General features: G+C 41.4%; 1 protein-coding gene across 3 annotated transcripts in view; it reads left to right on the top strand.

Moving 5' to 3' along the window:
- The first annotated feature begins 4,251 nt into the window (after positions 1–4,251).
- Positions 4,252–23,959, top strand: part of SOX6 (SRY-box transcription factor 6) — a 625,241-nt gene continuing 605,533 nt past the window's right edge. The window contains exon 1 of one of the 3 annotated variants that reach the window (XM_037150551.2): positions 4,252–4,336. The gene's annotated coding sequence lies outside the window, so the exon portion shown is untranslated. Of the gene's footprint in view, positions 4,337–5,254; positions 5,813–6,937; positions 7,633–23,959 lie in introns of those variants that run through there. The other 2 variants (XM_053672994.1, XM_053672993.1) reach the window with 2 other exon arrangements.

The following is a 23,959-nucleotide window of genomic DNA, read 5'->3' as shown; positions in this document are numbered from 1 at the left end:
TTGTTGAAACACGAGTTCCGACCTCTTGAGGCAGAGTCCCAAGGGCACTGTTATTTGGGAGTCCGGGTTATTTGGTTACACCAAACTGAAATGAAGTGCGATGGGCTGCTGGCGAGCCGGTATGCTTGTTATCCCTGTTTAAGGAAACCAATTGCTAAAACTTTTCTCCATGCTGTAATTAAAGTTTTCAACTTCTTCCCTTTTGGTTTTTTATACTTTCACTAATTCTTCGTTTCACTAAAACTCCTCATTCCCTGTGTTTTGGAAGTAAAGACATATTTGTCTTATTTAGACAGTAGCTGTAAAGCCCTTCCTGAAAGAAGTTAGTGACCTTAAGGCGAAGTCACGTAGATCTGAATTGTCCGCCCGGCTGGTGTAAGGAGACTATTAAAGTGAGAATTTGAGGTTTTTAACCGTCGTTATGATTTTTGCGTGGGTGCTTTAAATATTAACTTCTCGAGCAGAATTCCTTGCATTACCCTTCCCAAGTCCAGGGGGAACTCTCTCCAGGAACCGCGCGCTCTTTGCCTTTGCGGGTTAGCGCCTCTTCTCTGGAGGTGCGAGGCCAAAGTTAGCACAGCCGAGTTGCGTTTGCTGGTTGCCGTGCGCGGGGACACCGGGACAGCAGGGAGGCAGCGTCAGCTGAGGGCAGGTAAGTCAGTTCCCACCCGCTCGTCCCTCCTTCCCTGCCTGGTTTCCCTGCCTGGTTCCCCTACCTCGGTGCCCCAGGTTCTTGCGCCACACAGGGCTCTGACCTTCACCGAAAGTGCGCTGGCGTGCGTCCGTCGGGACCTGGCTGCGGCGCCGGGGTGTGCTCCGCTACTTCCGGGACTTTTCCGAGCCGCAGGCCAGTGCGGACCAGGTGGAGAGCACTGCACTCAAGCCCGCGGCACCGCTCTAGCCCCGTCCCCCGCCCTGTACAAGCGTGCGGGAGTGGAGTGCAGAAAAGAAACCCTAAGGGCACACCCCCGCCCCCCAGGGCCACGTGTCACCCCGTGCAGAGCCTGAAGTGTGGCACTGAGACCCCAAACTTCAGTTCCCCTACTTTAGGGATCAATGTTGTGACCGGCTCTGGGTTCCGCTTTATCTATCTAGTTTATTAGATACAATCTGAAGAGGATTCCTGTCGCTCCTTCCATGAAGGTCTACCTCGGCCCACTATGAGGGCCTTGGATACCAGAGATCTTGATCTTGCCCCCACCCGCCTTTTTTTGCCTCTCACTGGTGGCCTTCATGTTGTCCGACAGGGTCAGTCTTACACCCCCCACTCCAGCCCCTAGTCCAGATCCCTGAGTGCTGTGTGATTTAAGGAGACGGATGCGCTGGTACTTGAAAAGCCGAACTTGTCGCAATTCTGAGGAACCCACTCGAATCCTTCGAGTCCCATTGTTTCAGTCCCAGATGTTTCACCTTCCTCTGTGGCTCTTCCCTGAGGATTCAGGCTTTGGGACTTAAAGTACCACCTCTACTCATTGCCCTAACTCTGCAAGCATCAGGACAGGTCATTTGATTTTGACGCCTCTTAGGCTTTGCAGAGATTGGCTCCTGTGGTTGAGTTCCAGGGCAGGCGGAGGAAGAGCATGAGGCTCTAGATCCAAGTGTTGGGCCGGGCCACACTATTCACAAAGACAAAAACAAAACAAATTCCAGGAGAAACGGGCTCCAGCCTAGGCTAGAAACAGGGGTCTGGGTTTGCCCTCTGGGCCTTAGAGGTCAAGGGGTATGCCACCGTTCTGGAAGCCCGGGAAGAACCTGACATGCAAGGTGCCAGGCATTCTCTTTGGCTGCCTCTAGACACCTAGAGGCAGACTTTTCAATCCTGAAAGTCGCTGTAGAAAATGGGGACACAAAATTTCCTCCTGTGGACTAGCTTTCCTCTCAGCGAACAGTCATCAAGTCACCTGAACTTAAAGCCCCCAAGGCATCCTTTTTCCTACTGGGGCAGAAGAATGTAGTTATTCGTTCTGTCCCACTTGTTTCAGTTGGTCATCCCTGCCCCCATTTCTGTCCTTTTCCTTTTCTTGTCTGGAACGCGTGTGAAACTGAACATGGATTATACTTGAAGAAGTCGGTACATGACTGACACCTCAGCTTGTTCCATCTTCAGGCTTGCTTACTCTCTCCATCTTCCTTTGTGAAGCTTTCTCTCCTTTATCTTTTATCGCTTCATCTGTGGGAGGTCTTCCTCAAAATGGCAACTTTGGGCTGCCATGAGTATTCTTGTGTTTCTAGTCATAATTCCTGACCCCTCTCTCCCGGTCCGTATCTTTTCAGAAAGTGTCTATTTACGAAGTGTCTCAAAGTGGTCATCTCATATTGGTTTCTACAGAGGAAGGACTTCTTCTTCCACAAACCTTATGCTAGTATGTCACAACCTCTCAAGTTTTTAAACTTGATGAAATTTTGACTCTCCACTGACCTCAGTTTCTGAAATATAGTCTTCTTTTTGGGGCCTGGTTTAAGGAGGCCAACCTCACCTCATACACACTGCCTCTATTTAGCTGTGTTTGTTACTCTCAGAGCTGGTTTTCTCATCTGCCTCTCTGACTCTGCATATCTATTACCTGACTTCATAATTATTCCCTCCCTTTCCAGTCCCCCAGCTTTTTTGAACTGAGATAAACTTCAAGGTCTTTGTCTCTTTAGGACATTCTATACCCTTCAAATCTTTTTATATACCCTACACATGCATTAAAGAATCTTTAATTCACATATTTTTGGGGGGTTTTTATTAACTTAATTTCCTGCATCTATCTGACTTAGGGAGTTTTACATGCTGCCCTCGGTGACTGAAATTCATTTCATTATCTATAACTTCCAAGCCGCCCCTTTTGAAATTGTTTCTTCAAGTTTATTCCTATACCAAGTTGAGATAATACACATATATCACCCACCCAATTCATGTAACAAAAACTTATCCAGTTCCAAACTTCACTGGAACTGATTTATTGTTGTAAATGTACGATTACTTTTTCTTTGGTAGTTTGTGTCTTGTTACTTATAATAATTTTCATCCATAAACTCCATGATCCACATGGCCTCCAGAACATTGCCACCTATATAAGCCAAGAACCTCTTAGGTCAGTTGCTTTTTCTTTCAATTCCTCCTCCTGCATCTTTTAACGTACATTATCTTCTCTCATTTACTGAGCTCCTATTAAATAGTGTGTTTTCATTATTTCTGCTGCCTGCACCTCTTTCTTTACTTTGTTTCCGACACTCCTTCTTTTTCACGTGCCTTCATCCTTCTTACTATTCATCTAATATTCACCCTTCTTTCCTCCTTCCTGGTCTGCTTCAGCCCCTGTCCTTTCCCTTCTCTGTATCTCTCATGATTCACTTCTGCGGTTCAGTTCAGTACTTCTCACCCTCCAGCCCATTCTTCCTCTGTCTCCCAACTTTTTCAAAGCACAAACTCTCACCCGTACATTTTCCTCTCTGACTTTACCTTCTCCTCCCCTCCACTTTGCTCTTTCTCCCCAGTCGTCTACCTTTCCCCCACTTCAGTTTGCCTCCCTCTCGACTCGTCCCAGCAGCACCGGTCCTGACAGCGCTCCTTGGGTCCTTTACTCCTCAGCCCGTCCCCCACCTAATACTCGCCACCATCCCCTCTGACCCCAGCTCTCCCTCTTCTTTGTCCTCTTCCCATTTCCTTCTAGTAGTCGCTTCGCTCTCTCTTCCCAGGCGCTTCCCACAGTTCCAACCTCCGCTCCCGCCGGTCTCTGCCCTCTCTCTCCAGCTCTCTCGTCCGTGCCTCCCGCTCTCCCCTCCTTCTCCTTCCCTCGGCCCTCCCCCTCCCTCCCAGCTTCCCTGCCTGGCTCGCTGCCTCCCTCGCCTCTTGTCTCATCTTGCCTGTGTTGTCTGGGAGGGGAGCCCTGCCTCCTCTCCCTCGCTCAGATCAATGCCCTGGCCACTCACTTTCTGATGTTGCACGACGGGAAATGCTTTGAATACTTACGACATGGCCGCTCACACTGATTGCCAAGATTGACAGCACTAACCATCGCCTTCACTTGTTTCAAGGGGGAAACCCCTAGTCTGCCCGCTCTGCGCGCACTGCCTGGCTCCCGGCAGCAAACTTCTGCGGGTCAGCGCTCCCCCGCCTGGGGCGGGACACCCCCCGCAGACTCGAGTTAACGGGTTGCGCCTGCCGCGGCGCTGGGGGGGTTCTGCTCTCTCGCTCCCGGGGCTGTGCTAATTGACCTAGCATCGACTCCCCTTCCTTAAGAGATTTTTTTTTTATTTGTATCTTTCCCTTTTTCTTTAATGCCATTTACTCCCGCGGCGCAGCGCACAAGGAGCCCTCCCGCACGGTACCATCCTGGAGCCCGCCCAGGTAACCGGGACGGAGCGAGCGATCTGGAGAGCGAGGGAGGTCGAGCAAGAGCGCGCGGCCCGTTTGTGAGCTACCTGTTGGGGAGCCGGAGGGGCAGGGGCGGGAACCGCGGGCCGGGCCGCCATCCCTCCGTGCCTGCGCCCCCGCCTTTCCCGGCAGCCGCAGGGTTAGTTTGCCCGAGCTAGGGGCTGGGGGGCCGGGGCAGGACCGGCGGCGGGCTGGAGCAGAGCGCGCGAGCCCCGCGCCGGCTTGGGGTCCCAGGAGCCGCGGCCGCGGGCCGGTCCAAGCGGGCTTCCGCGCTGGGCTGGGGAGGGGAAGGGGAGGCGGAGCGGGAGGAGGGCGCTGCGCGGGCCGGCACAGAGGGAGGGCAGAGTCTGGGAGAGGGGCCCGAGCGCCTGCCGCTCGCCGGCGGACGCGCGCGGAGCCCGGTGATGCGTCCCGCTCTGGGAGAGTGGTGCCTAGTTCCGGAGGCGGTGACAGACCCGAGCGGTGGGCTCGCGGTTTTCTCGCCACCCCCAAATCCCGAAGTCCACTCCGAGAAAACTCATGCTGTAGCTGCAGATAACTTGTGCGTAGGACACTCAGGCAGAAAGGGCGGGGAAGTGAGACAGACCCCGCAACCGCTGACAACAGAAAGCTGTTATCGCCCTCCTAAGTATTCGTCCGGAAATCTGTCCGCCCTCTGGGCCCACCTTGTTCCGTCTCCGCGGCCTCCCCTTATAGGTGTTATAATCGGCTTCACTGGGGATGGTAGGAAAAAGAAGTCAGGTGGCTTAGAGAGTGCATTTTTAGGGCTCCGTGAAGTTTGAGGTAGGTATCTCATTGAAGTTTGTGCAAGTGTGTGATGTAAGAAGCTTGTGTGCCTGCGTGCGTAGCTCGCCCTCCCTCCCTCTCTCTCTCTCTCTCTCTCTCTCTCTCTCTCTCTCTCTCTCGGCCTGTGCGTGTGTGCTCTGCGAGGGGGCTCAGCCGGTGCTGATGCCCTTTGTTCCCACAAGAGGGCAGCATCCTGAGGGCTTTGTGAGCGCTGTATCTCTCCTTATCGCCGCAGGCTTGGGCTTAGAGAAAGTTACACCGAAACTTTCAAACTGATAGCTCATCTTATTTTGTGATATTAAAAAAGAAAGAGAGAGAGAAAGGAGAAAAAAAAAGACAAATGGATGAAGAAGAGAGAGAAAAAAGAGAAAAGCAGGCAGCCAGTCTACCTCGGGAGAGTCCCAGTCACACCAAGACTTGGGGGAGGGCTGTTTTAATTGTGGGTTTGGCCGACTGACGACTGGAGTGCCCTCCTCGGCTGTCTTAAGTTGTAGCCGGAGGTCATGTAAATCGACCTTAAAAGAATGCATAAGCCATAAATTAAAATAAACCCTCACCCAAGGGCTGATCCATAAGTAGACAATATCCAACCTGGACAAAACGAGCTTTGCTTACGAGCCGACCTAAACCGCATCCCCCCAAAGAATAGAGACTAAATGCAAAGTAAGTTTCCCAGCGAATATTTTGTTTTCTTGAAAAGTGTTGGGTTGGTTCGCCGTGTGACTGACTGCTGAGGCGCAGTTTTCCGGAGCGCTTCGGTGTCAGCCAGGCTCCGGGTGCGGGAGGTGGGGAGGACTCGCTGGTTTCTAGGCTCCTTAACGCTCCCCCACCCCACCCCCATTTTGGTTTGGAAACTCCGGCTATTTGTGGGGTTGACGCTGGGCTGGGCGAGGGCTGGCAAGAGCCGGGTTCTCCGCCGGGGTGAAGTTTCCCGGGAGGAGTTGATAGAGAAAACCCGGGTCGCTAGAAAACCCGTACGCTTCCTCCTCCCGCGTTCACCCCGCCGCCGCTCTGCCGCAACTTTCCCGGGACCCTCGCGAGTCGCTTCTAGTTCCCTCCGCTCTCTACCTTCCTCTTCTTTACCCTTATTTTCGGACGTGACTTTTTTATGGTCTCTTTAGGAATAAACAAACCGATTTCCAAGACAATCCGAAACGCAGTGCTAATCTGTGGTCCTCTTTGCCAGGGACTCTAGGGCAGTGGAGCCGGGCCCGGCGGGGGCGTGTGTTACAGGCCGGCCTGCCCTGCGGGGCGCGGGCTCCACCTAGGAGTCCCCGGCCCCCCGCACAGTCGCCGACACTTCTCTGTCCCGCGCCCTCCCCACTCGGTGTCCCGGAGCCCCGCTGGCGCCCTCCGTCCCTCTCCGCGCCCTGCTCTGGGCCTGTCCTCCGAGCACTCTCGGCAGACCAACCGAGATCTGCGGCTCTGAGGTCGGCCCAGGCCCGGGGGCGGTGCTGCCACGAGCCTGAGCCGGGCCGCTCCCGGGGGAGCAGCTTTTTTCTTTCTCCCTTAAATGCTGGTCGGAGAAAGGAAGGGGCTTGTGCAAAGCCTGCTGGGGTAGTGCGCGGGCGCCGGGAGGAGCGCCCGCAGCTGTGGAGGACAGATTAGCTCCGTTTCCCGGGCGCTCCGCGGAGCTTTAAGATAAAAAGAGAATTGGTGTGTTCAGAGCAGATAAAAGGTGGTTGTGGCCGGCGTGTTTTGAGTTTTATTTAAGCTCTCGTAGGCTGACCAAGTTTGAATACGTTTGTTTGTATGGATTGCCAGATATTGAATGCTGCCCCTATTTGGGGACTAAAAATAAATCTACGACTCTGCTGGCAGGGCTGGACTGTTAGCGAGATGGGCTGTCCCCGGCTGCTTCTGTGTCTGACCTCCTCCGAGGGCCGTGCTTGAAGTTTCGGTCTGGAGGTGGCCCGAAGCCGTTGCTGCGGCAAACTGGGCTGGGCTCCGGACCTCCTGCCGCACTGTCAGTAGGGCACTCGGATGACGTCCCTGCCCGGGGTGCTTGACCCCGGCGCGCGCTCCAGGGGCCAGCCCTTCGCTCCGGCCCGGCGGCCCGGCCAGCAACCCAGTGGAGTCGGGATGCGAGAGTGCCCCTTCTCCCCCGCCTCCCCAGGGTCCCCTCTCTTCTGCCCTTTATAGTCACATGCCCAGGTCCCGCTCCCGAGGAGAACAGACACAGCCCCGCCCAGTCTATTTCTAGGAGGTGGGTTTGGTGAATAAAAAGGTCAAGTGGTCGGGTCCGCAAGCTGGTCCATGGCGAAGGGGGTACTGGACGGACACCTGGCAAGGACCGCCCCGCCTATCCCCCCCAAACCCTGGCGGGTCCGCCCGCCCACGGCTGGCCTCCTCAGGCCACATTCTTTTGCTAAGTGTGAGAGGCTGTGGGAAAAGCAATCCCGAACCCGCCAAGAGCTGGCGAAGCTGATCCCGCGATGGCATTTTGTTTTGAACAGTTGCTTGGGTTGACGTTTCCTCATAAGGTAAGGTGTCACTGGACAGTCGGCTGCCCAAATGCCACGAGTATAATTAGCTTGCGCACTCAGCACCTCGTCCCTGAGGCCCGAGGCCCATAGGCACGGGCTTGGCCGACCTGGTCCACTCAGCTCCATTCTGGGTTGCTGGATTCCGAAGAAGGGTGGGAACAGCCAGGACAGCCCTTGGAGGCTCTTGCACTCGGGAAGACTGTGGCACTGTAGCCTTGTCTTTGATTTATCTCTCTTTTTTCCTGTTCCTCAGCTCTTTTTGTTTTTCGGTTGAAGAGTAACTACAGGTTAGAGGGGTAAAGCGGACACCAGTGTCAGGGTGCAGACTGAATGAGGAAAGGGGATGCAGTGTAAATCTGGCAGTGTACCTGCTCTCCACACCCCGCCCATGGTGGGGGAGGCTGTTAGTGCCCCTGTCTGCACGAATACTGTTGGGCCCGTCTGGGCTGGGCAGGTATCCTTGCTTGGGGAGGGGCTTCAGCTTCTAGTTTGGATCCTTCATCTGTCTGTGTGATTCCTTCCGCCCCCACCCCAGAGGTTTCTCAGCAAATTAGTGTCTGTGTCCTGATTGTAGCTACCGTTTCCCCCTCCAGGCCTAGCCGCTTGGGGCTGCTAGTGTTCACTGTGGGGCGAGCCTGGACCGATCTGCTGTCTCTTGCTGTCTCACTTTTGCTCAGTTCTTAGGAGCAGTACCTTGCCCTCTCTATCTGTACCCAGACTGGTGCTTGAGCTTCTTACCTAGTTTCTCAGATCTCAGTCTCAGGTCAGCTTTTGCCTGTACTCTCTGGTGGGAACCAGATTTCTGCAGCCATGAACACGACCTTCCCTCTGTCACCCTGTGCAGTCACCATGGAATTCCACACTCAACATTAGGCACTTTCATCAGTCTCCCTCCTCCCCTTGTGTTTATACTGCTCAGATGTATCTGATATCTACTAGAAGATTCTTTTTATTTTAAAACAAACACACACACACACACACACACACACACACACACACAAGCAAACATCTTAAACCGAACACAAGTTGAGTGGGGCAGAGTTAGCTTTGCTATGACAGCAAGAGTGCACCTTTCAGGTGGGAGGTGGAGACAGTGTTATTTAGTTGCATTGGACTTTGATTGAACCAATGAAATATTTCATTTTCTTATATGGGGGAAGTTATGACTGAATTTTTAAACTCTACCAGACCATAAATGTATGATTTATATGCTTTTGAGAGTATCTTTCAGAATATGCATATGTGAGCACAGGGGCAGTAGGCCTAAGGACATATACATTTTTCTCTTACATTTTTGGAAACCTCAAAACTCAAGACAGATTGTCCTTATCCTAAAACAACAAGAACAACAACTAACCAAAAAATGAAATCATTCAGACTCTGAAAGCAAGGAAGTGTGCACCACCACACTTAGAATAGATCTAGTTCATGACCAAAGGCAGTAAGTAACCAGGATCTAGATAAATGCTAGGTCATTAACTGCCTAGGCAAACTGACATCCTCTGTTGCTATTCTCATGCACTACCAACACCTCCTTTCTCCTCTGCTCTCCTGCCATATTTCATTATGTATACTGGCAAAGGGAGATAGTTTTTAACAATTGTTCATCCTGTTTAATGCTATTCTTAGTATTTGTTTTGGAAGTAGTGAGAAGGAAACTTTTAAATGCAAAATGTATGAGTTTATTATTATGGAGCATCATAGAAACACTTATAACAGTGTATTATATAACTATAACACTCAACATTATATATAAAGAAAGCTAAAGATACAAAACATTAATCTATCAAAATGATCAATTTGTATACCTTAAAGTGATTCTATAATGAATTCGGTAACAGCTGGAAGAAATGACATTCACTACGAGTATTACATTGTCTGTTGGACATTTTTTCCTTAGTAGCAGAAATCAACAGATATTTTTCTTAGGGAAAAACATATATCTAAAATATGCTAATGTACCTAGAAAATCCTTCTTTGTAAGGTTTTCAAATATTACCTTCAGTACATAAATGATATACTTCGGTGGTGTTTTCTCTGTTTTTATTTGAGCTTTTTAAAGGAATTATTGGGTTATTGGTCATTGATAAAATTGCTACACATAGTCATATTCTACTGAAGAAATTAGTGATGTTTTAAATAATTCTTTTTAATTAGCACAATAGGTAGTGGAATAAATGAGTTTTATTTTAATAAGTTTTGATATATGTTGGTGTTAAGCCTTACTTTTAATATTTTCTATGCTTTTCAGTTTTGTTAGGTTATAAATCCCTTAAGTTCAAAAGAATTCTCTTGTTAGTAAGGGAATTTATAGACACGTATTTTACTACTTACAAACAGCATTCTCCAAGTATAGTACAATACAACTAAATTTTTGGTTGGTATAAGAGCTGTTTGTTTAAATATAGTTTAGGGGTGCACATATATATCAATTGATGTTTTTGAAGTCCAGTGAAACATTCCATCAAGCTAATGTGTCTGAGAGTATCACATCAGGCACAGACAGGTACTAGAAATGATAAAACACAGATAACGTGCAGCAAGATGATTTGCAGATGGGACGTATTATCTGCTCTCATGAGGTTAGATGGGTCGTATGACTGGTTTAAAAAAGAATATAGGTTATTTCAGAATTATCAAGTTATGCAGGTAATGACATTTAATGAAAAGATTTTATTATAGAAACTTGCTAAAACATGAACAAGTATTCATTGCTCTTTACAGGAAGAAATAAACTTTGTATTTAGATTGCTTCTTATTTATCTCCCCTATTATATTTTTCCTAACAAGGAAATAGTGTATTTAACATTTTATGCCTTTATTCTTACTCCACATTTTCTACTGATTATACTCTTAATCTCAACATACTAAAGTTTAAAAAAAATTACCACTCCAGCATAGTCTATGAAAAGCAATTTTTATTAGATGTAAGCACCTTTTAAATGTATAACTTATCCTTTTGGCTTGTAGTATCTCACCTGTGATTTGAAAACTAATTTTTTTGATAAGAGTTATATCAGAAACTTTCATCATTCTCTTGTTACATATTCATTATTCATTCATAGAAATGTGTTTTTATTTTTCCTGTTCTGTGGAAGAGGGTAAAAGCTTTTCAGTGAATTATTTTGTTTAGACATTTAGTCATACTGAAAATAGGTTTAAACTTGTGTCATGGTTAAAATGGAACTTTTGATGGTTTTTGATGGAACTTTTCAAGTCTTAAGTACCGATTGTCCTAATTTGTAAAAAATACCAATTGAAGAATGTGCATGGGGGTTGTAAGATGGGATATCATTTAAATATACTAAGGACTCTCTAACCTCCAAAAGAAGAGTGCTGGTCTGTTTTTCCTCACATCGGTGGTAGTCTCAAAAAGGAAACATAAAATCCTAAAACCTCAGAGAAACAGTATCGATTCAATTCTTAACTGCAAATCCTTCATATCATTGCTCAAAATATCCAACTTTACACTAATATTAGCCATTCTTTTTATAGTGACACCATGCTTAGTAAAAAACTTCTAAGCACTGAGGTCAGGTGTAGAGATTGGATTCTAGTTTATTTTTTATGAATCAGATAAAGATTTCTGTGCATGAGACCATATGTGAAGATGAGAGAACAAGAACATTTCCATATCAAAGGCAATATATCTGAGGCTGCATGGTAATTAAAATGCAGTGGTTTGGACTCTGTGCACTAGCACTTAAACAGAGCATCGCCGGGACCTTGTGCATCATGCAAGCGGTTGCCTCTTGCATACTTCTTGAAATACACTTATAATTTTGTACAAACATTTATGCCAGTCCACACTTTTCTGTGGATAATTTGTATTTCATCCAAACCATTCAAAGCAGAAGTTATTTTTTGAGCTACCCCCTCATTATGGCTTTTGTGCATCAACTATTTTTATTCCAGTTGTTTGTATTTCCTTTTACCAGAATGATGGCTTGTTTATATTCAGATTCTCTTCTTGCTCCTCTAAGACCCCTTATATGTCACTCATATTTTATATTCACTCAAAAAAGTTTCAATTTGAGGAAAGATGTGAATTATTTTCTGAGGTTAATTGTAGATCCTATAATCTATTATAAACGAATGAACTACATTTAAAAAATCAACTGCTTAGTTATTTCTACTTTATAATGCTAATATATTACTAATCCTTATTGACCTGCACAATATATGATATTAGAAAAAATTCTTTTTACAATATTTAAAGAATTCTGAAATACTCTTTTTTACACTTTAATGGCATGAAAAAAATGTGCAGTAGCATTCTCTTTCTTATTGCTTCAAGTGATAATTATTTGAAATTATTGAAATATTTATCTAAAGAGTTATCTCTTTGTATTTATAGGGAAATATTTGATGCCATTTATAAAGAACTGGTTAGCATCTTAACCTGTAGTGTTTTGGAATAGAATAATGGAATAAGAACAATTTAACAATTGGTAGTTCAGTGTTGTGTATGTTTGAGAAAATTTTGCATCTTCAGTTGAATTTGCTGCTCTGTAATTTTCTAGATTTTCTATTTCTGTATTTGCACTCTATCTGTGAGCATTCTGCTCTGGTGCATGTGGCAAGGATTCACTGGTATATTTTATTTACCAAGCCCTCCTGCTCTACAAAGCTTTTTAAAGATTTCTCTGGATTGAAGCACCCATGTATTGAAGAAGCCTAATGTGATGCAATGGAATCCTTTAACAGCTTTTGTGTTTGTAAACTGTTTTGGACCAAAATTACTTGAATATTGACTTGATGCTTTTTAATGATGACATATGCATGATAAATATAAGGTAAATTCAAAGTATATTATATGATGTGCATCTATGCAAACATTCTATATTCTCTCATTTCAAGCTCTTCCTTGATCTCTTTCTTCTCTGAAAATCTCACAGGGTAACCTTTGAAATGATCTATTATCCCAGCTACTTTCATAATTTGTTGTTTCTAGTCACCTTAGAGAGACTAACTGAATTGTCTATCTTGAATATATCCATTCAAATGCAAAAAGAGATTTTAGTGCTGTGTTTTTGATTTTACTGAGCACAATCTCTTTGCTTCTTTGAAAAGTAGTTCTTTAAAATCAGACAAAGAAAATTAAAGATGTTTTAATTTTTACCACTAACTATGCAAGCACAATGTATAGAAAAAAGAAAATGCAACAGATTTTTTTTTTAAATGACAAGCATTGGTTTCAAGTGGAACTGATTCTGAGGCATGGTTGCAAATGTGTCCCTTTGTACTTTACAAACAGATATTGGATAACGTGATTGAGCTCTTACTAAGTTCTAGGTACCCTGAAGGGCATTTTTGAAGCCACAGTCTTTACTTTTTAAGAATTTTTCCTCCTATTGAAGATTTTTAATATTTGGTAGGTGGGGAAATTTAGGCACAGCTGTCATGGTGCTAAACAGGTCATTTGTAGAACAGTAGACTAGTCCTAAGAGAGGATAGTTCCTTGTTCTTTCTTTTTTGGGGGGAAGGATATCAAAGGGCAGGAATGTTGTTATTTTCTTAGAAGTAATCTCTAGCTATCTCCATGGGAAATGAACCTTTTATGTAGAGGTTAGCAGCCCCATTCACCCCTCAATATATCCATGGTGTAATTCTTAACCCCCCATGTGTTCATCTCTAAAATGGGAGTAATAATATCTACATGATAGGGTTATTGTGAGGATTAAATTAGATAAATGAATGGAAATCACAGGGCTCAGGGCTTGGCATAAGCTAAATATTTAATATGTGTTATCGATTGCTGTTGAAGTGGTACTATACTTAGAATTATAAAATCTGATTTTCCATTTTAGCTTCACTAATACTTGCTGTGTAATATTTGGTAAATTACATAACCTGTTTCTTTTCCTCTTATATGAAATACAGACAGAAATACATGTTCCTTCCTTTCTTTCCTAGAAATGTGAATTCATCAGTAGTCTGGCAGACTTGGGATAGAGTAGTGGGTTTGGATGTCCTGCTCTAAACTTTGAGAAAATGTCAATTCAAAGAAATAGAAGAGCTTTTGAAAGTGCGTTTCATTTGTCGGCCTCTATCCTCCAGGTGTGTATTGATCACACTATCTCCATTCTAATCAGTTAAGAAGCTCTCTTTATTCTGAAGCCTGCAGAGAAGGAGGTTTTATAATCTTTCTTGGTTATGCATTTCAGTGATTAACACCAGGCAATTCTTTATGCCAAATACACACATCTTACTCTGCTTTCTGGCTTTCAAGAAAAAGTTGAGTCATATATTCTTAATTTGAAGATGTTATTTATTTATTTTTAGACAGAGGGGAAGGGAGGGCGAAAGAGAGGGAGAGAAACATTGTATGGTTGCCTCTCACATGACCCCTACTGGGGACCTGGCCCACAACCCAAGTGTGTGCCCTGACTGGGAATCCAACCAGTGACCTTTTGTTCATAAGCCAGCATTCAATCCACTGAGTCACATCAGCCAGGGCCATATATTCTTAATTTGAATCATAGACCAGAATGTGAGAAAACCAAAATTAACTTTCAATTTTTACTTCTTGAATCTTTTCTTTGAAATCTTATTTCCTAAATTAGTTTTCTGACCTTGAAAAGGTTATGTAGTTCCTTTAAGTCTCAATTTCCTAATTTTTAAAATGCAGTTTTATGATAGAACTTATCAGGCAGGGTTATTGGGGAGATTAAGCTTGAAAATACTGTATATGGATGTGTGCAGAACAGTTCTGGAACAATTGTGTGTGGATGAATTGACAGTAGTTATATGATCAGTAGTGGAACCATGGTATTAAAGACCCTTAATTCTCTTAAGTTTGATAGAACTCAGTTTTCAAAGTGCTTTCATATTCATTGCCTCATTCAATAAAAGGTATGTAGGGTAGATAACCTTACCAGTCATATTGTCTAACTTCCTATTTGATATAAATAAATGTTTTAGTTGGGTTTTGCTTCAGGACATTTTTCATTACAAACAAAGCTTGTATGTCATAAATTAGGGCTAGCTTTATTTGCCTCCCCTTTTTTCCCAGTCTCTTCAATATAATGTCAGTGCTCATTTATTTTATCTTCCTACTTATTTCCAGAGCCAAAGCAATGCTGCATTTCCTATGTACTAATGTAAATGAATGATACCATACTGATCAGAAGTGTTAAACGTCAGTTGTATATATATCTTTGATTAATACAATTTGAAAATACTTAATTATTACATAATAAGTATGGCTAGTTGATAGATACCAATCTTTCAAAATACGGGGTTTATAAGGGAGGATCAATAAAGTGATCCTTGGCAGTGAAAAGATGGAGACCACTTAACTACATGATTTCAAAGATGAAAATACATGGTCTTAGTGAGGAGGTGTGAGTATAGGCAACTCTGTGCAGTGTGCTAGTTGCTATAATGGAGATACCTATAGAAACACAAGTACCTGTTGTCAGGGAAAGCTTCTAGTAGGAGGTGGCCTATGAACTGTGACTTAAAAGATGATTAGCTATAGGTTGCTCGGGCCTATGCATGAGAAGCATTAGACTTGGGGGAAACATTTGATAGTATTATTGACTATTTTGTAAATCTGACACTGAAATGTCTCATATTTGTGTCTTTGTGACTTCAAAATGGCCATGTCTATCATGAATGTGATGTGGCCATAGGATAGCAGCTTAACCACTGCATTCCTCTTCCTTAGCTCAGTTTTGTGGTCAGGGGCATTGAGCATCATTTTAAGGTACAGAAGAATTTTTCAAACTATTGATTTTCTTCAACTATGTCAACTAAGTATCAAAATTAAAATAAATGGTTATTAATATCTGAACTGGTGATAAGGACTATGAGGTAATAAAATCATATCTTATACTGTGAAGAACTTTTCTGCCCCCTTGAATTGGCAAGCATGGTCTTAGAGAAGGGGCAGTATTTGGAAATTTTTAGATCTGATAGTTATTTCTGAGTTTCCCTTATTTGTTACAAGTCTTTTCAGTGCCTCACACTTATAATTAAGTTTTTCCTACTGTAAAGTTGGCATATTGCATGACTTCAGTTTTTATTGAGGGGTAACATGAAAATAAATTAACACTCAAAGTAATTCAGATTTTGGTAGAAATATAAACTATTATACAATGATGATGACAAAACAGTAGTAGTAGCAGAAGCAGTAGCAACACAACAACCCTCTCTACTCTTTATAACTTCCAAAGAGGGATGCTAACTCTGTCCTTTTTAGTTTTGCAATCTGGCATCTCAAGTTTTCTAATAACTTTTTGAATGCTTTTTCCTCTGAGCCCACAAGCCTTCTTTCCTTTTTCTGGTTTGGAAGTTTTCTGTTTTTTAATATTTGTTTCTCCAAATTAAACACACCTATTGAGAATTTGCAGTCTATATGACTTTGTGAATAATCACTTTCTGAAAAGTGGTTGGCGGTAACGTAGGTTGGAGAAGTTATGGCCTTGGTTTCTAATGGTCTTAACTCACTGTTCTCCTTGCTGCTGCTTTGGCCTGCTGGAGACTCTCAGCATTGGTAATGATGTGAAAATGTGATGAAATCTCTCCATGAAAAAGAAAGGCTCTGGAGCTGAGTAAAGGAGGGAAGGAGATATGAAAGTTCTATAAAACATCCCCGTAGTCATATTAAATTAGTTATGATGCTTTAAAGAATATTTTCCTTGAGGACTTTCAGTTGAGTTCTTTAATAAGATGCAAAAACATAAGGAAAAAGAAAATAAAAATAAAAATAACATAGCAACTGAATGGAAGTTTAACTAACTTGGAACACAGCATATTAGTTAACTGAGTCTCAGGAACATTTTTATTCTCGAGTTTGAAGATACAAATACACACTGGAGGAAAAATGGACTATTTTAAAATTTCTTAGCTGTATCCTTTCCAACTATGAGGATGAATACTGAAAATAAATACAGGGTGGGCAAAAGTAGGTCTATGGTTGTGAGTACATGAAACAGCTTATTATTTTATTATTTATTAATTATTGTATTATTTTCCATATGAACAATTGTGAACCTACTTTTGTCTCACCCAGTATATTGAAGTTGAAAATAGAATTTTAATCTTGGAACATGTAAACTGTATGCATATGTAATTTTTATTTTTAATATAATATCCTAAGGTATTATTAAAGGAAATTTTCAGTTTTTCTGAGATTAGAACCTTTAATTTAATTTAATTTTTTTAATTCTCACCTGAGGACATGCTTATTTGATTATTTAGAGAGAGGGGAAGGGAGGGAGAGGGAGAGAAACATCGGTGCCAGAGAAAAACATCCATTGGTTGTCTCATGTATGAGTTCTGACAAGGGCTGTCAGAACTCACAACATAGGCATATGCCCTGATCATGAATCCAACCCACAACCTTTTGATGCATGGGACAACAGTCCAACCAACTGAGCCACCTGGCCAGGGCAAGGTTAGACCCTTTAAACGTTTACAGTTCCAGAGAATGCTTTCATTTGTACTTTTTGTATAATTTTGTGTTTTGCAGGAATGCTAAGGTAGAGAGTCACAGTACACTGAATACTTACATGTTTTAAGTTGTGTAGCATTTTGTAACACGCTTATTTTCTCTAAGACAAATACATATAGCAGCCTAAATCAGCCCAAATTAGGTGGGACTGGTGACTTTATTAGGGACTCTTAATCCACCTGCATGATGGGGAAAGAATGAAAACTAGCTCAGATTTTGATTAGCTGTGTGTTAGTTGTGAAGCTTTGTGTTTAATCCTGTTTTTTTAAATAAATTACTTTGTTGTTGTTCAGTTATAGTCGTCTGCATTCTCTCCCCACCACGTCGTGTTCAATCTTTATGTCCACGTGGACAACTCAATAGTGTTATTAGGAGCTGTGTGAGTAAAGTATATGAAAAAGTATACCCGTTTATCATGTATACTAATTTTTATCTTTTGAATTTCGTTTGAGTCACTTTTACATCTTGGGATTATTCTCTTCTTTGTTTTTGATCTGTGCATACACTGCTGTCTGTTTTTAAAATGTCCATCAAATAGGACATTTGCATCAGTGGTCCTTTACATTTTATGAGGATATGATTATATAATCTTTTTTTAAAAAAAGATTTATTTATTTATTTATTATTAGAGAGGGGGGAAGGAAGAGAGATAGAGAGGAAAAGATACATCAATGTTCGAGGTGTGAGAGAAGCATTGATTGGTTGCCTCTTGCACATGCGCCCACCAAGGACCAGCTGGCAACCCAGGCACATACCCTTATGGGGAATTGAACCAGTGAACTTTTGCTTTGCAGGACATCACCCAACCGACTGAGCTGTTGCCCAGCCAAGTGATCTACACGGATCAAGGTTGATATAGTTTTTAGTATTGCTTATTAACAAATTTATATCTGAGATAATTTAAGAACAAAAATATAATTTTATTAAATTTACTGAGAGAGGTATTAACTTATTTGGTCATCAGAAATTGTCACAAATGAAGCCTTCATTTAGTTAAGTAAGTGTATTGCTAATGCATCTTAAAAGTATCTTCGATTATTAGTACAAAGTTTGAATGTTATCAAAAACAAAGAGCTAGTTGATATTCTTTCTGCTTCATTGGAGTGAATGTAGCATTTACATTATTAGCTGAGGAAAGGAACAGAATTTAGGACGTTTAAGGAGATAAAAAAAATAGAGATCTTAGTAGTTTGAGTAGCCTAGGGCAACTGGAAAGTATTATTGGTAAGGGTGAGGCTGAAGGAATTCCTCTGGCAGGATAATTTTTAAGGCGTATTTGGGAAAATTTCTCACAATGATAGAATAGTGGTCTGCAACCTTTGGGGTTGAATACACTATCAGTAAAATGTTTATAAGCATGTGTCCTGATACATGTGCATATTTATTTGAAATTGCAGCAGTCACCCCTCATCTGTGGAAGATATGTTCCAAGACCCTCGTGGATGTCAGAAACCACAGATAATACTGACTCCTGTATATACTATGTTTTTTCATATGCATACATACTTATGATAAAGTTTAGTTTGCAAATTAGACACTGTAAGACATTAGCAACAGTATCTGATAATTATTGTCTTTTAATAGAACAGTCATAACAATATATTGTAATGTGAATGTGGCATTAATAAGTAAAATAAGGATTACTCAGACAGAAGCACTGTGGTCTTATAACTGGGATGGCTATTAAGTGACTAATAGGCAGGTAGGCTACAGAGTGTCAACACGCTGGATGAAGGTTTGATTCATGTCCAGGGTGGGAATGGGTGGGATGGTGTGAAATTTCATCACACTCTTCAGAGTGGTGTACAGTTTAAAACTTATGAATTGTTTATTTCTGTAATTTCCCATTTAATATTTTTGGATTATGATGGATGACAGTAGGTAACTAAAACCACAGAAGGTACAACCTCAGATAAGGGGGACTACTGTATATACATGTACTATTGTGCCAATATATGCTATATAAACATTCATAAATAGATACTAAAAGAAAGAGGTATAGATACAATAATATTTTAAACCTAACTGTGGTTCCCTCAGTCCCTATGATTTAATATGCCTGTTATTTTTTAAAGTCTTAATTTAACACTTTGTTTTGGAGTGATTTAGAGGTTTGGTCCCAAGTTTAGTTTACTTTGTTACATGGTTTTAATGCTACCGCAGGTGCAAATGACCCCTCAGAAACAAAAAGAGATCCAAATGGAAGAAGTACATCATTGTTTGCACTTATTAAATTGTTATACTAATTTATCAATTCTATACACAAAATATGCAAAAATAGATTGTTAAAATTTGGCTAGTAAATCTCTATGTTCCTTTATGACAGTCAGTTGTTTTTGTCTATGAGGGTGGAAGTATAGCATTTTCACTTTTTTAATAAATGGGCTCAAAACCCATTGATTCTCTTTGGAATATCATTAAACAGGTTAGAATATTCTGTTGCCAGATTTAAAAATAAAAACAAATGAAGGTTTTTGTAGGTGATGAACATAGAATTTTTGGTAACAAAATCACACTATAATAGAATCATTTCAAAACCTACTTTCAGAATACTTTTTCATAGCATACTTTTTCTGTTTAGAAAAGCAATTACTTTCTCATTTGATAAAATATCACTTTTACCTTAAGATAAAAATTAAGTTTGTTTGGTGGTGTCTATGTATGTATGTATGTATGTATGTATGTATGTATCTATCATCTATCTATCTAGTCTAGCTATGTGGTAACACACAGCACCTTGTCAGCACATTTGGTACACCAGTTTTAGTTCCTTAGGTTCGGAAATGTTGCCATGAGATAAGCAGGGGAGCCTCTGTGTGATACAGACAGTTCTCATGGTTACTCCCCATCTCACTTCAAAGCATTGTAAAGATTTTACTGTGTTTTACAGATCTATTTTTAAAAATAATTGCATCATCACTGGCTTCAACATTGTGTTGCAGTTGCTTGGCTATGAATGATGTAGTTAGTGAAGTGCACGGTGCTGTCTCCGTAATCTTATCCCTAATGTTTTCCTGCAGCCCAGCTGGAGCAACCACTTCACCAGTGGTTATACTTTGGCAGTGTTCTCTGATCATTACTTTTATTTTAAAAAGTAACACTGTAGAAGTTATATTTTCTTTGGTACATATATCAGTGGCTCACATAAAGGTAGCACTTTGCCTTTTTAAATATCATAAACTGAGGCATGTTAAAAAGATGTCCATTCATTTATCTGAAAAGTAAGCATCCTACATGACAAAAGTTTCTTTTTCAGATCTTCCATGTTTTCCATGCTGCTTTCAATATTGTTTGTGGCAATATTCACTGCACATACCCAGAGCACATAATTCACATTGCATTTTAGGTAAATGTTTACTGAGAGTTCTGCATGTGGCAACTCTGAATTTTTAGCAAAGGAATATATTTAAATGTGTTGCCATATTGTTTTCTGTGTTATATTTTAGTCATTTTTTTATAGCAGCAGGAAGAACAGTGCTTTTCTAATAGCATATGGCTTTTTGTCTTTTGTATTTAAAGAATTTCAAAAAAGTTTTTAAACATTTAAAATTATGTTTGGTGAAATTCTGTAAAATGTTGAATTGAGTATTATAGGTTTTTAAACATTATAGGAAAAATTGCAGCAATTGCACAAATTTATATCTAAATGCTTAGGTTTTAAATGTCTTACTGATTGTAATGGCTTCATATTCTTGTTATTTAACATCTCAATGTAAAATAGGGTAAGGTACATTTTTAATGATGCTAGATATAAATCTATATTTCAAATTTTCTTCTTGATAAGTAAAAAAAGCTCTGTTTCTTGTCAGATATGCTTGAATCATTATTATTTTTACCCTATAATGTGGGCACTAAAGGTCTACTACAACAGTACAAGTATTCATTTGGCCCTGGCATTATTGTACTAAGGCCTGTGTTATTAATATTATTATATTAATATCATTAATATTGATGATATTATTAATATAATATTATTAATATTATCCTTAAACTGTGGTCTCTTTGGAAAGATCTTTTAAAACCACGTGAGCATTTGTTCAGGGTTAATTTAGTTAAAAACTAGATAATATTATTTATTATCAGTCTTTTTTTTATCTCTGGTACAAGGCATGACACATTGGTATTTTACATATAGACCTAGAGTGTTAATCTGTATTGCAATTTAAGTAAGAATTTGTTTTCCTTTTTAAATAGATAAATATACATAAATATACTTATCTAATGTACTCCTAGGATGTGTGAGCCCAATTTGGGGACCACTGAAATAGAAAAATGAATGAGAAAGAAAGGCAAGGAGAGTTTGGTGAGCAAGGAAGAAAGGCATAGTTTCCGCAGAATACCCTCCTGGGATAGGATCCCTCTAAAGAATGTAGCTAGTTATTGAAAACCTGAGGCAGGGAGTGGGATTACAGATTTATGAATATTGGGGTACAGAAAACAGTAGTGTAGGATTTTTACAGGGCTCTGATATGAGAGAAGCAGACTTAAGTCATCTTTTATTCTTTTTTTTAGATTTTATTTATTTATTTTTAGAGAGAGGGCAAGGGAGGGAGAAAGAGAGGGAGAGAAATATTGATGTGTGGTTGCCTCTCATGCGCCCCCTGCTGGGGACCTGGCTCACAACTGAGGCATGTGCCCTGACTGGGAATTGAACCTGTGACCCTTGGGTTCGCAGCCTGGTACTCAGTCCACCGAGTTACACCAGCCAGGCCTAGTTATCTTTTATTTTTTTTATAAAAGATTTTATTTATTTATTTTCAGAGAGGGGAAGGGAGGGAGAAAGAGAAGGAGAGAAACATCAATGTGTGAGAGATATGTTACCTCTTGAATGCCCCCAAATGTTGACCTGGCCTGCAACCCAGTCATGTGCCCTGACTGGGAATTGAACCAACAGTCTTTCTTTTATTCTTTAAGGAAAAACAAGTCGAATCATTTGTTGGCTTGAAGAGGTCAGTGAAGTTCCATAGTTAACTGTGTTTATCATGTTGCAGGGGAGGGGACCAAGTGGAGAATCACTAGTCCTTGTATCCTATCTTCGCATAGTTCTGACCTTAGCTTTACTCTTCGTTGCTTTTATACTCAGCCTTCCTTGGATTTAGATACAATCAGAGCAGCAGTTGGGAAAGGTAAGGTAGCAAATGAGGGATGGCTATAGGTTAATATTTGTCTTCAGTGTTCTCTTCATTTCTCCCTTTTCCCCTTTGCTCTAACTTGATATGTTTGTTGGTGTAGTAGCTTGGTGTAGTAGCAAGAACCCAGTTTGAGAGTTTTAGTTCTGCCAATAAACTTTGGGTGACATGACCAAGTCTCTTTTTTCTAAGTCGCCTCTTTTGAGGAATTAGTTTCTTTGTTGGTAGAATGAAAAGTTTGATGATCTCCAAAGAGCTTCAGTTCTGACATGCTGTTTATACCCTTCTAGGGTAAGTAAGGCTCTGTGCTGCCTCTTTACACAGCACTTTCAATGAAGTTCCTTGTTCTGTATATCAACTTCAAAACACCATGTCCACTGTGCTTTGTAAAGTGACAAATGGCTAGGAATATAATTTAATAAGTGAATTTATGCTGGCGGACTCATGAGCAAAAACTGTAAAGTATATCTAGCTTTTTCCCTTTACTGTCCAGATGACTTTGACCCAGTAGGTTTCCACAGTGTCATCCTAGATAGTCCTCTTGCTTTCTAACCTTAAGTGGCTAATGAGAACTTAAGAAAGGGGAGTATTAACATCTGAAGGGTTGTGTCTCTGAAGGAGTTGGGCCTGGAAGAGATAGGCAGGGCATTGGGACACAGCCATCAATTCATTGCATGTGTTTGGCCAGGCTGGCAGCAGTGGCCAGTGCCAGGTTTTTTGAGTATGGTTTCTGTCACCAACAGAGTTGGCTGTCTTTGAAGTCTGCTAGTTAACCTCTTCCAGTATCTATCCCTCAGGACAACTATCACTCAGGAGGAGGAGGATAAAGGAATCTCTGGGGGTGGGGATTTGGACACACACCTATATACAGTAAGAACTTGATTCTCTTCTTCTAGCAGTTTTTTGAAGCATCTAATAAATATACAGATTTCAAATTTTCTCATTTTCTTTTTAGTACCTATTCATTGCCACAGATGGAGGCAATATTGAGTAATGAAATAGATATATATTACCAAACATATATTGGACAACTGCCATATATCAGACATTTCCGGGTGTTTTCAGAAGATGAGGTTACCCTGTATCACAGTTTTTGAGAGGTTTCAATATACAAAATACACTTGGCAGAGTGGCTGATATGTTGTAAGCTCTCAGTAAACATTAGTGATAATTATTTTATTATTTCATTTGCATAACAACTCTAGAAGATAGATGTCATTATCCTTGTTTTATAGACAAAGAAATTAAGGTTGGGAGAGGAAAAATAACTTGCCCAAGGTCACATAGCCAATTAAGTGGTAGAACCATAATTCTAAATCCTGATGTCCTGGCTTGAGGTCCCATAGTATTTCAGCTATAAAATACATCTGCTCATAACAGTCAAATAAGTCATGAGATTTCCTCCAGATAATCTACAAGCCAGATAGTCAGGATCTTGGATAATCAGGATAATCAGGAGCTGAACATGCTATTATGTGATGTTGAATTTCAGTAGGTTCGGTTATTAAGGTAGTCCTTGCTTTACATGGCCTGATGTGAACTGAAATTAATGTATATCCTTTCTTTGAATAGTTCAGATGTCATGGTTTGATCTCAGTTACTACAGAACCTTACCAAGCAAGGACTTGGCTCCATATGCACTAGTTGCAGTTAACACAGTGCAGTGCAAAGTGAGTACTTCCTGTATCTCTGTCAGCTTCACATTCACATACAGAAATTCTCAAATTCTTTTTCC

Source organism: Artibeus jamaicensis, unplaced genomic scaffold (assembly GCF_021234435.1).
Source record: "Artibeus jamaicensis isolate MK-2021 breed Jamaican fruit bat unplaced genomic scaffold, CSHL_Jam_final contig_797, whole genome shotgun sequence".
NCBI lineage: Eukaryota > Metazoa > Chordata > Mammalia > Chiroptera > Phyllostomidae > Artibeus > Artibeus jamaicensis.
This window is presented reverse-complemented; position numbering and strand designations above follow the sequence as displayed.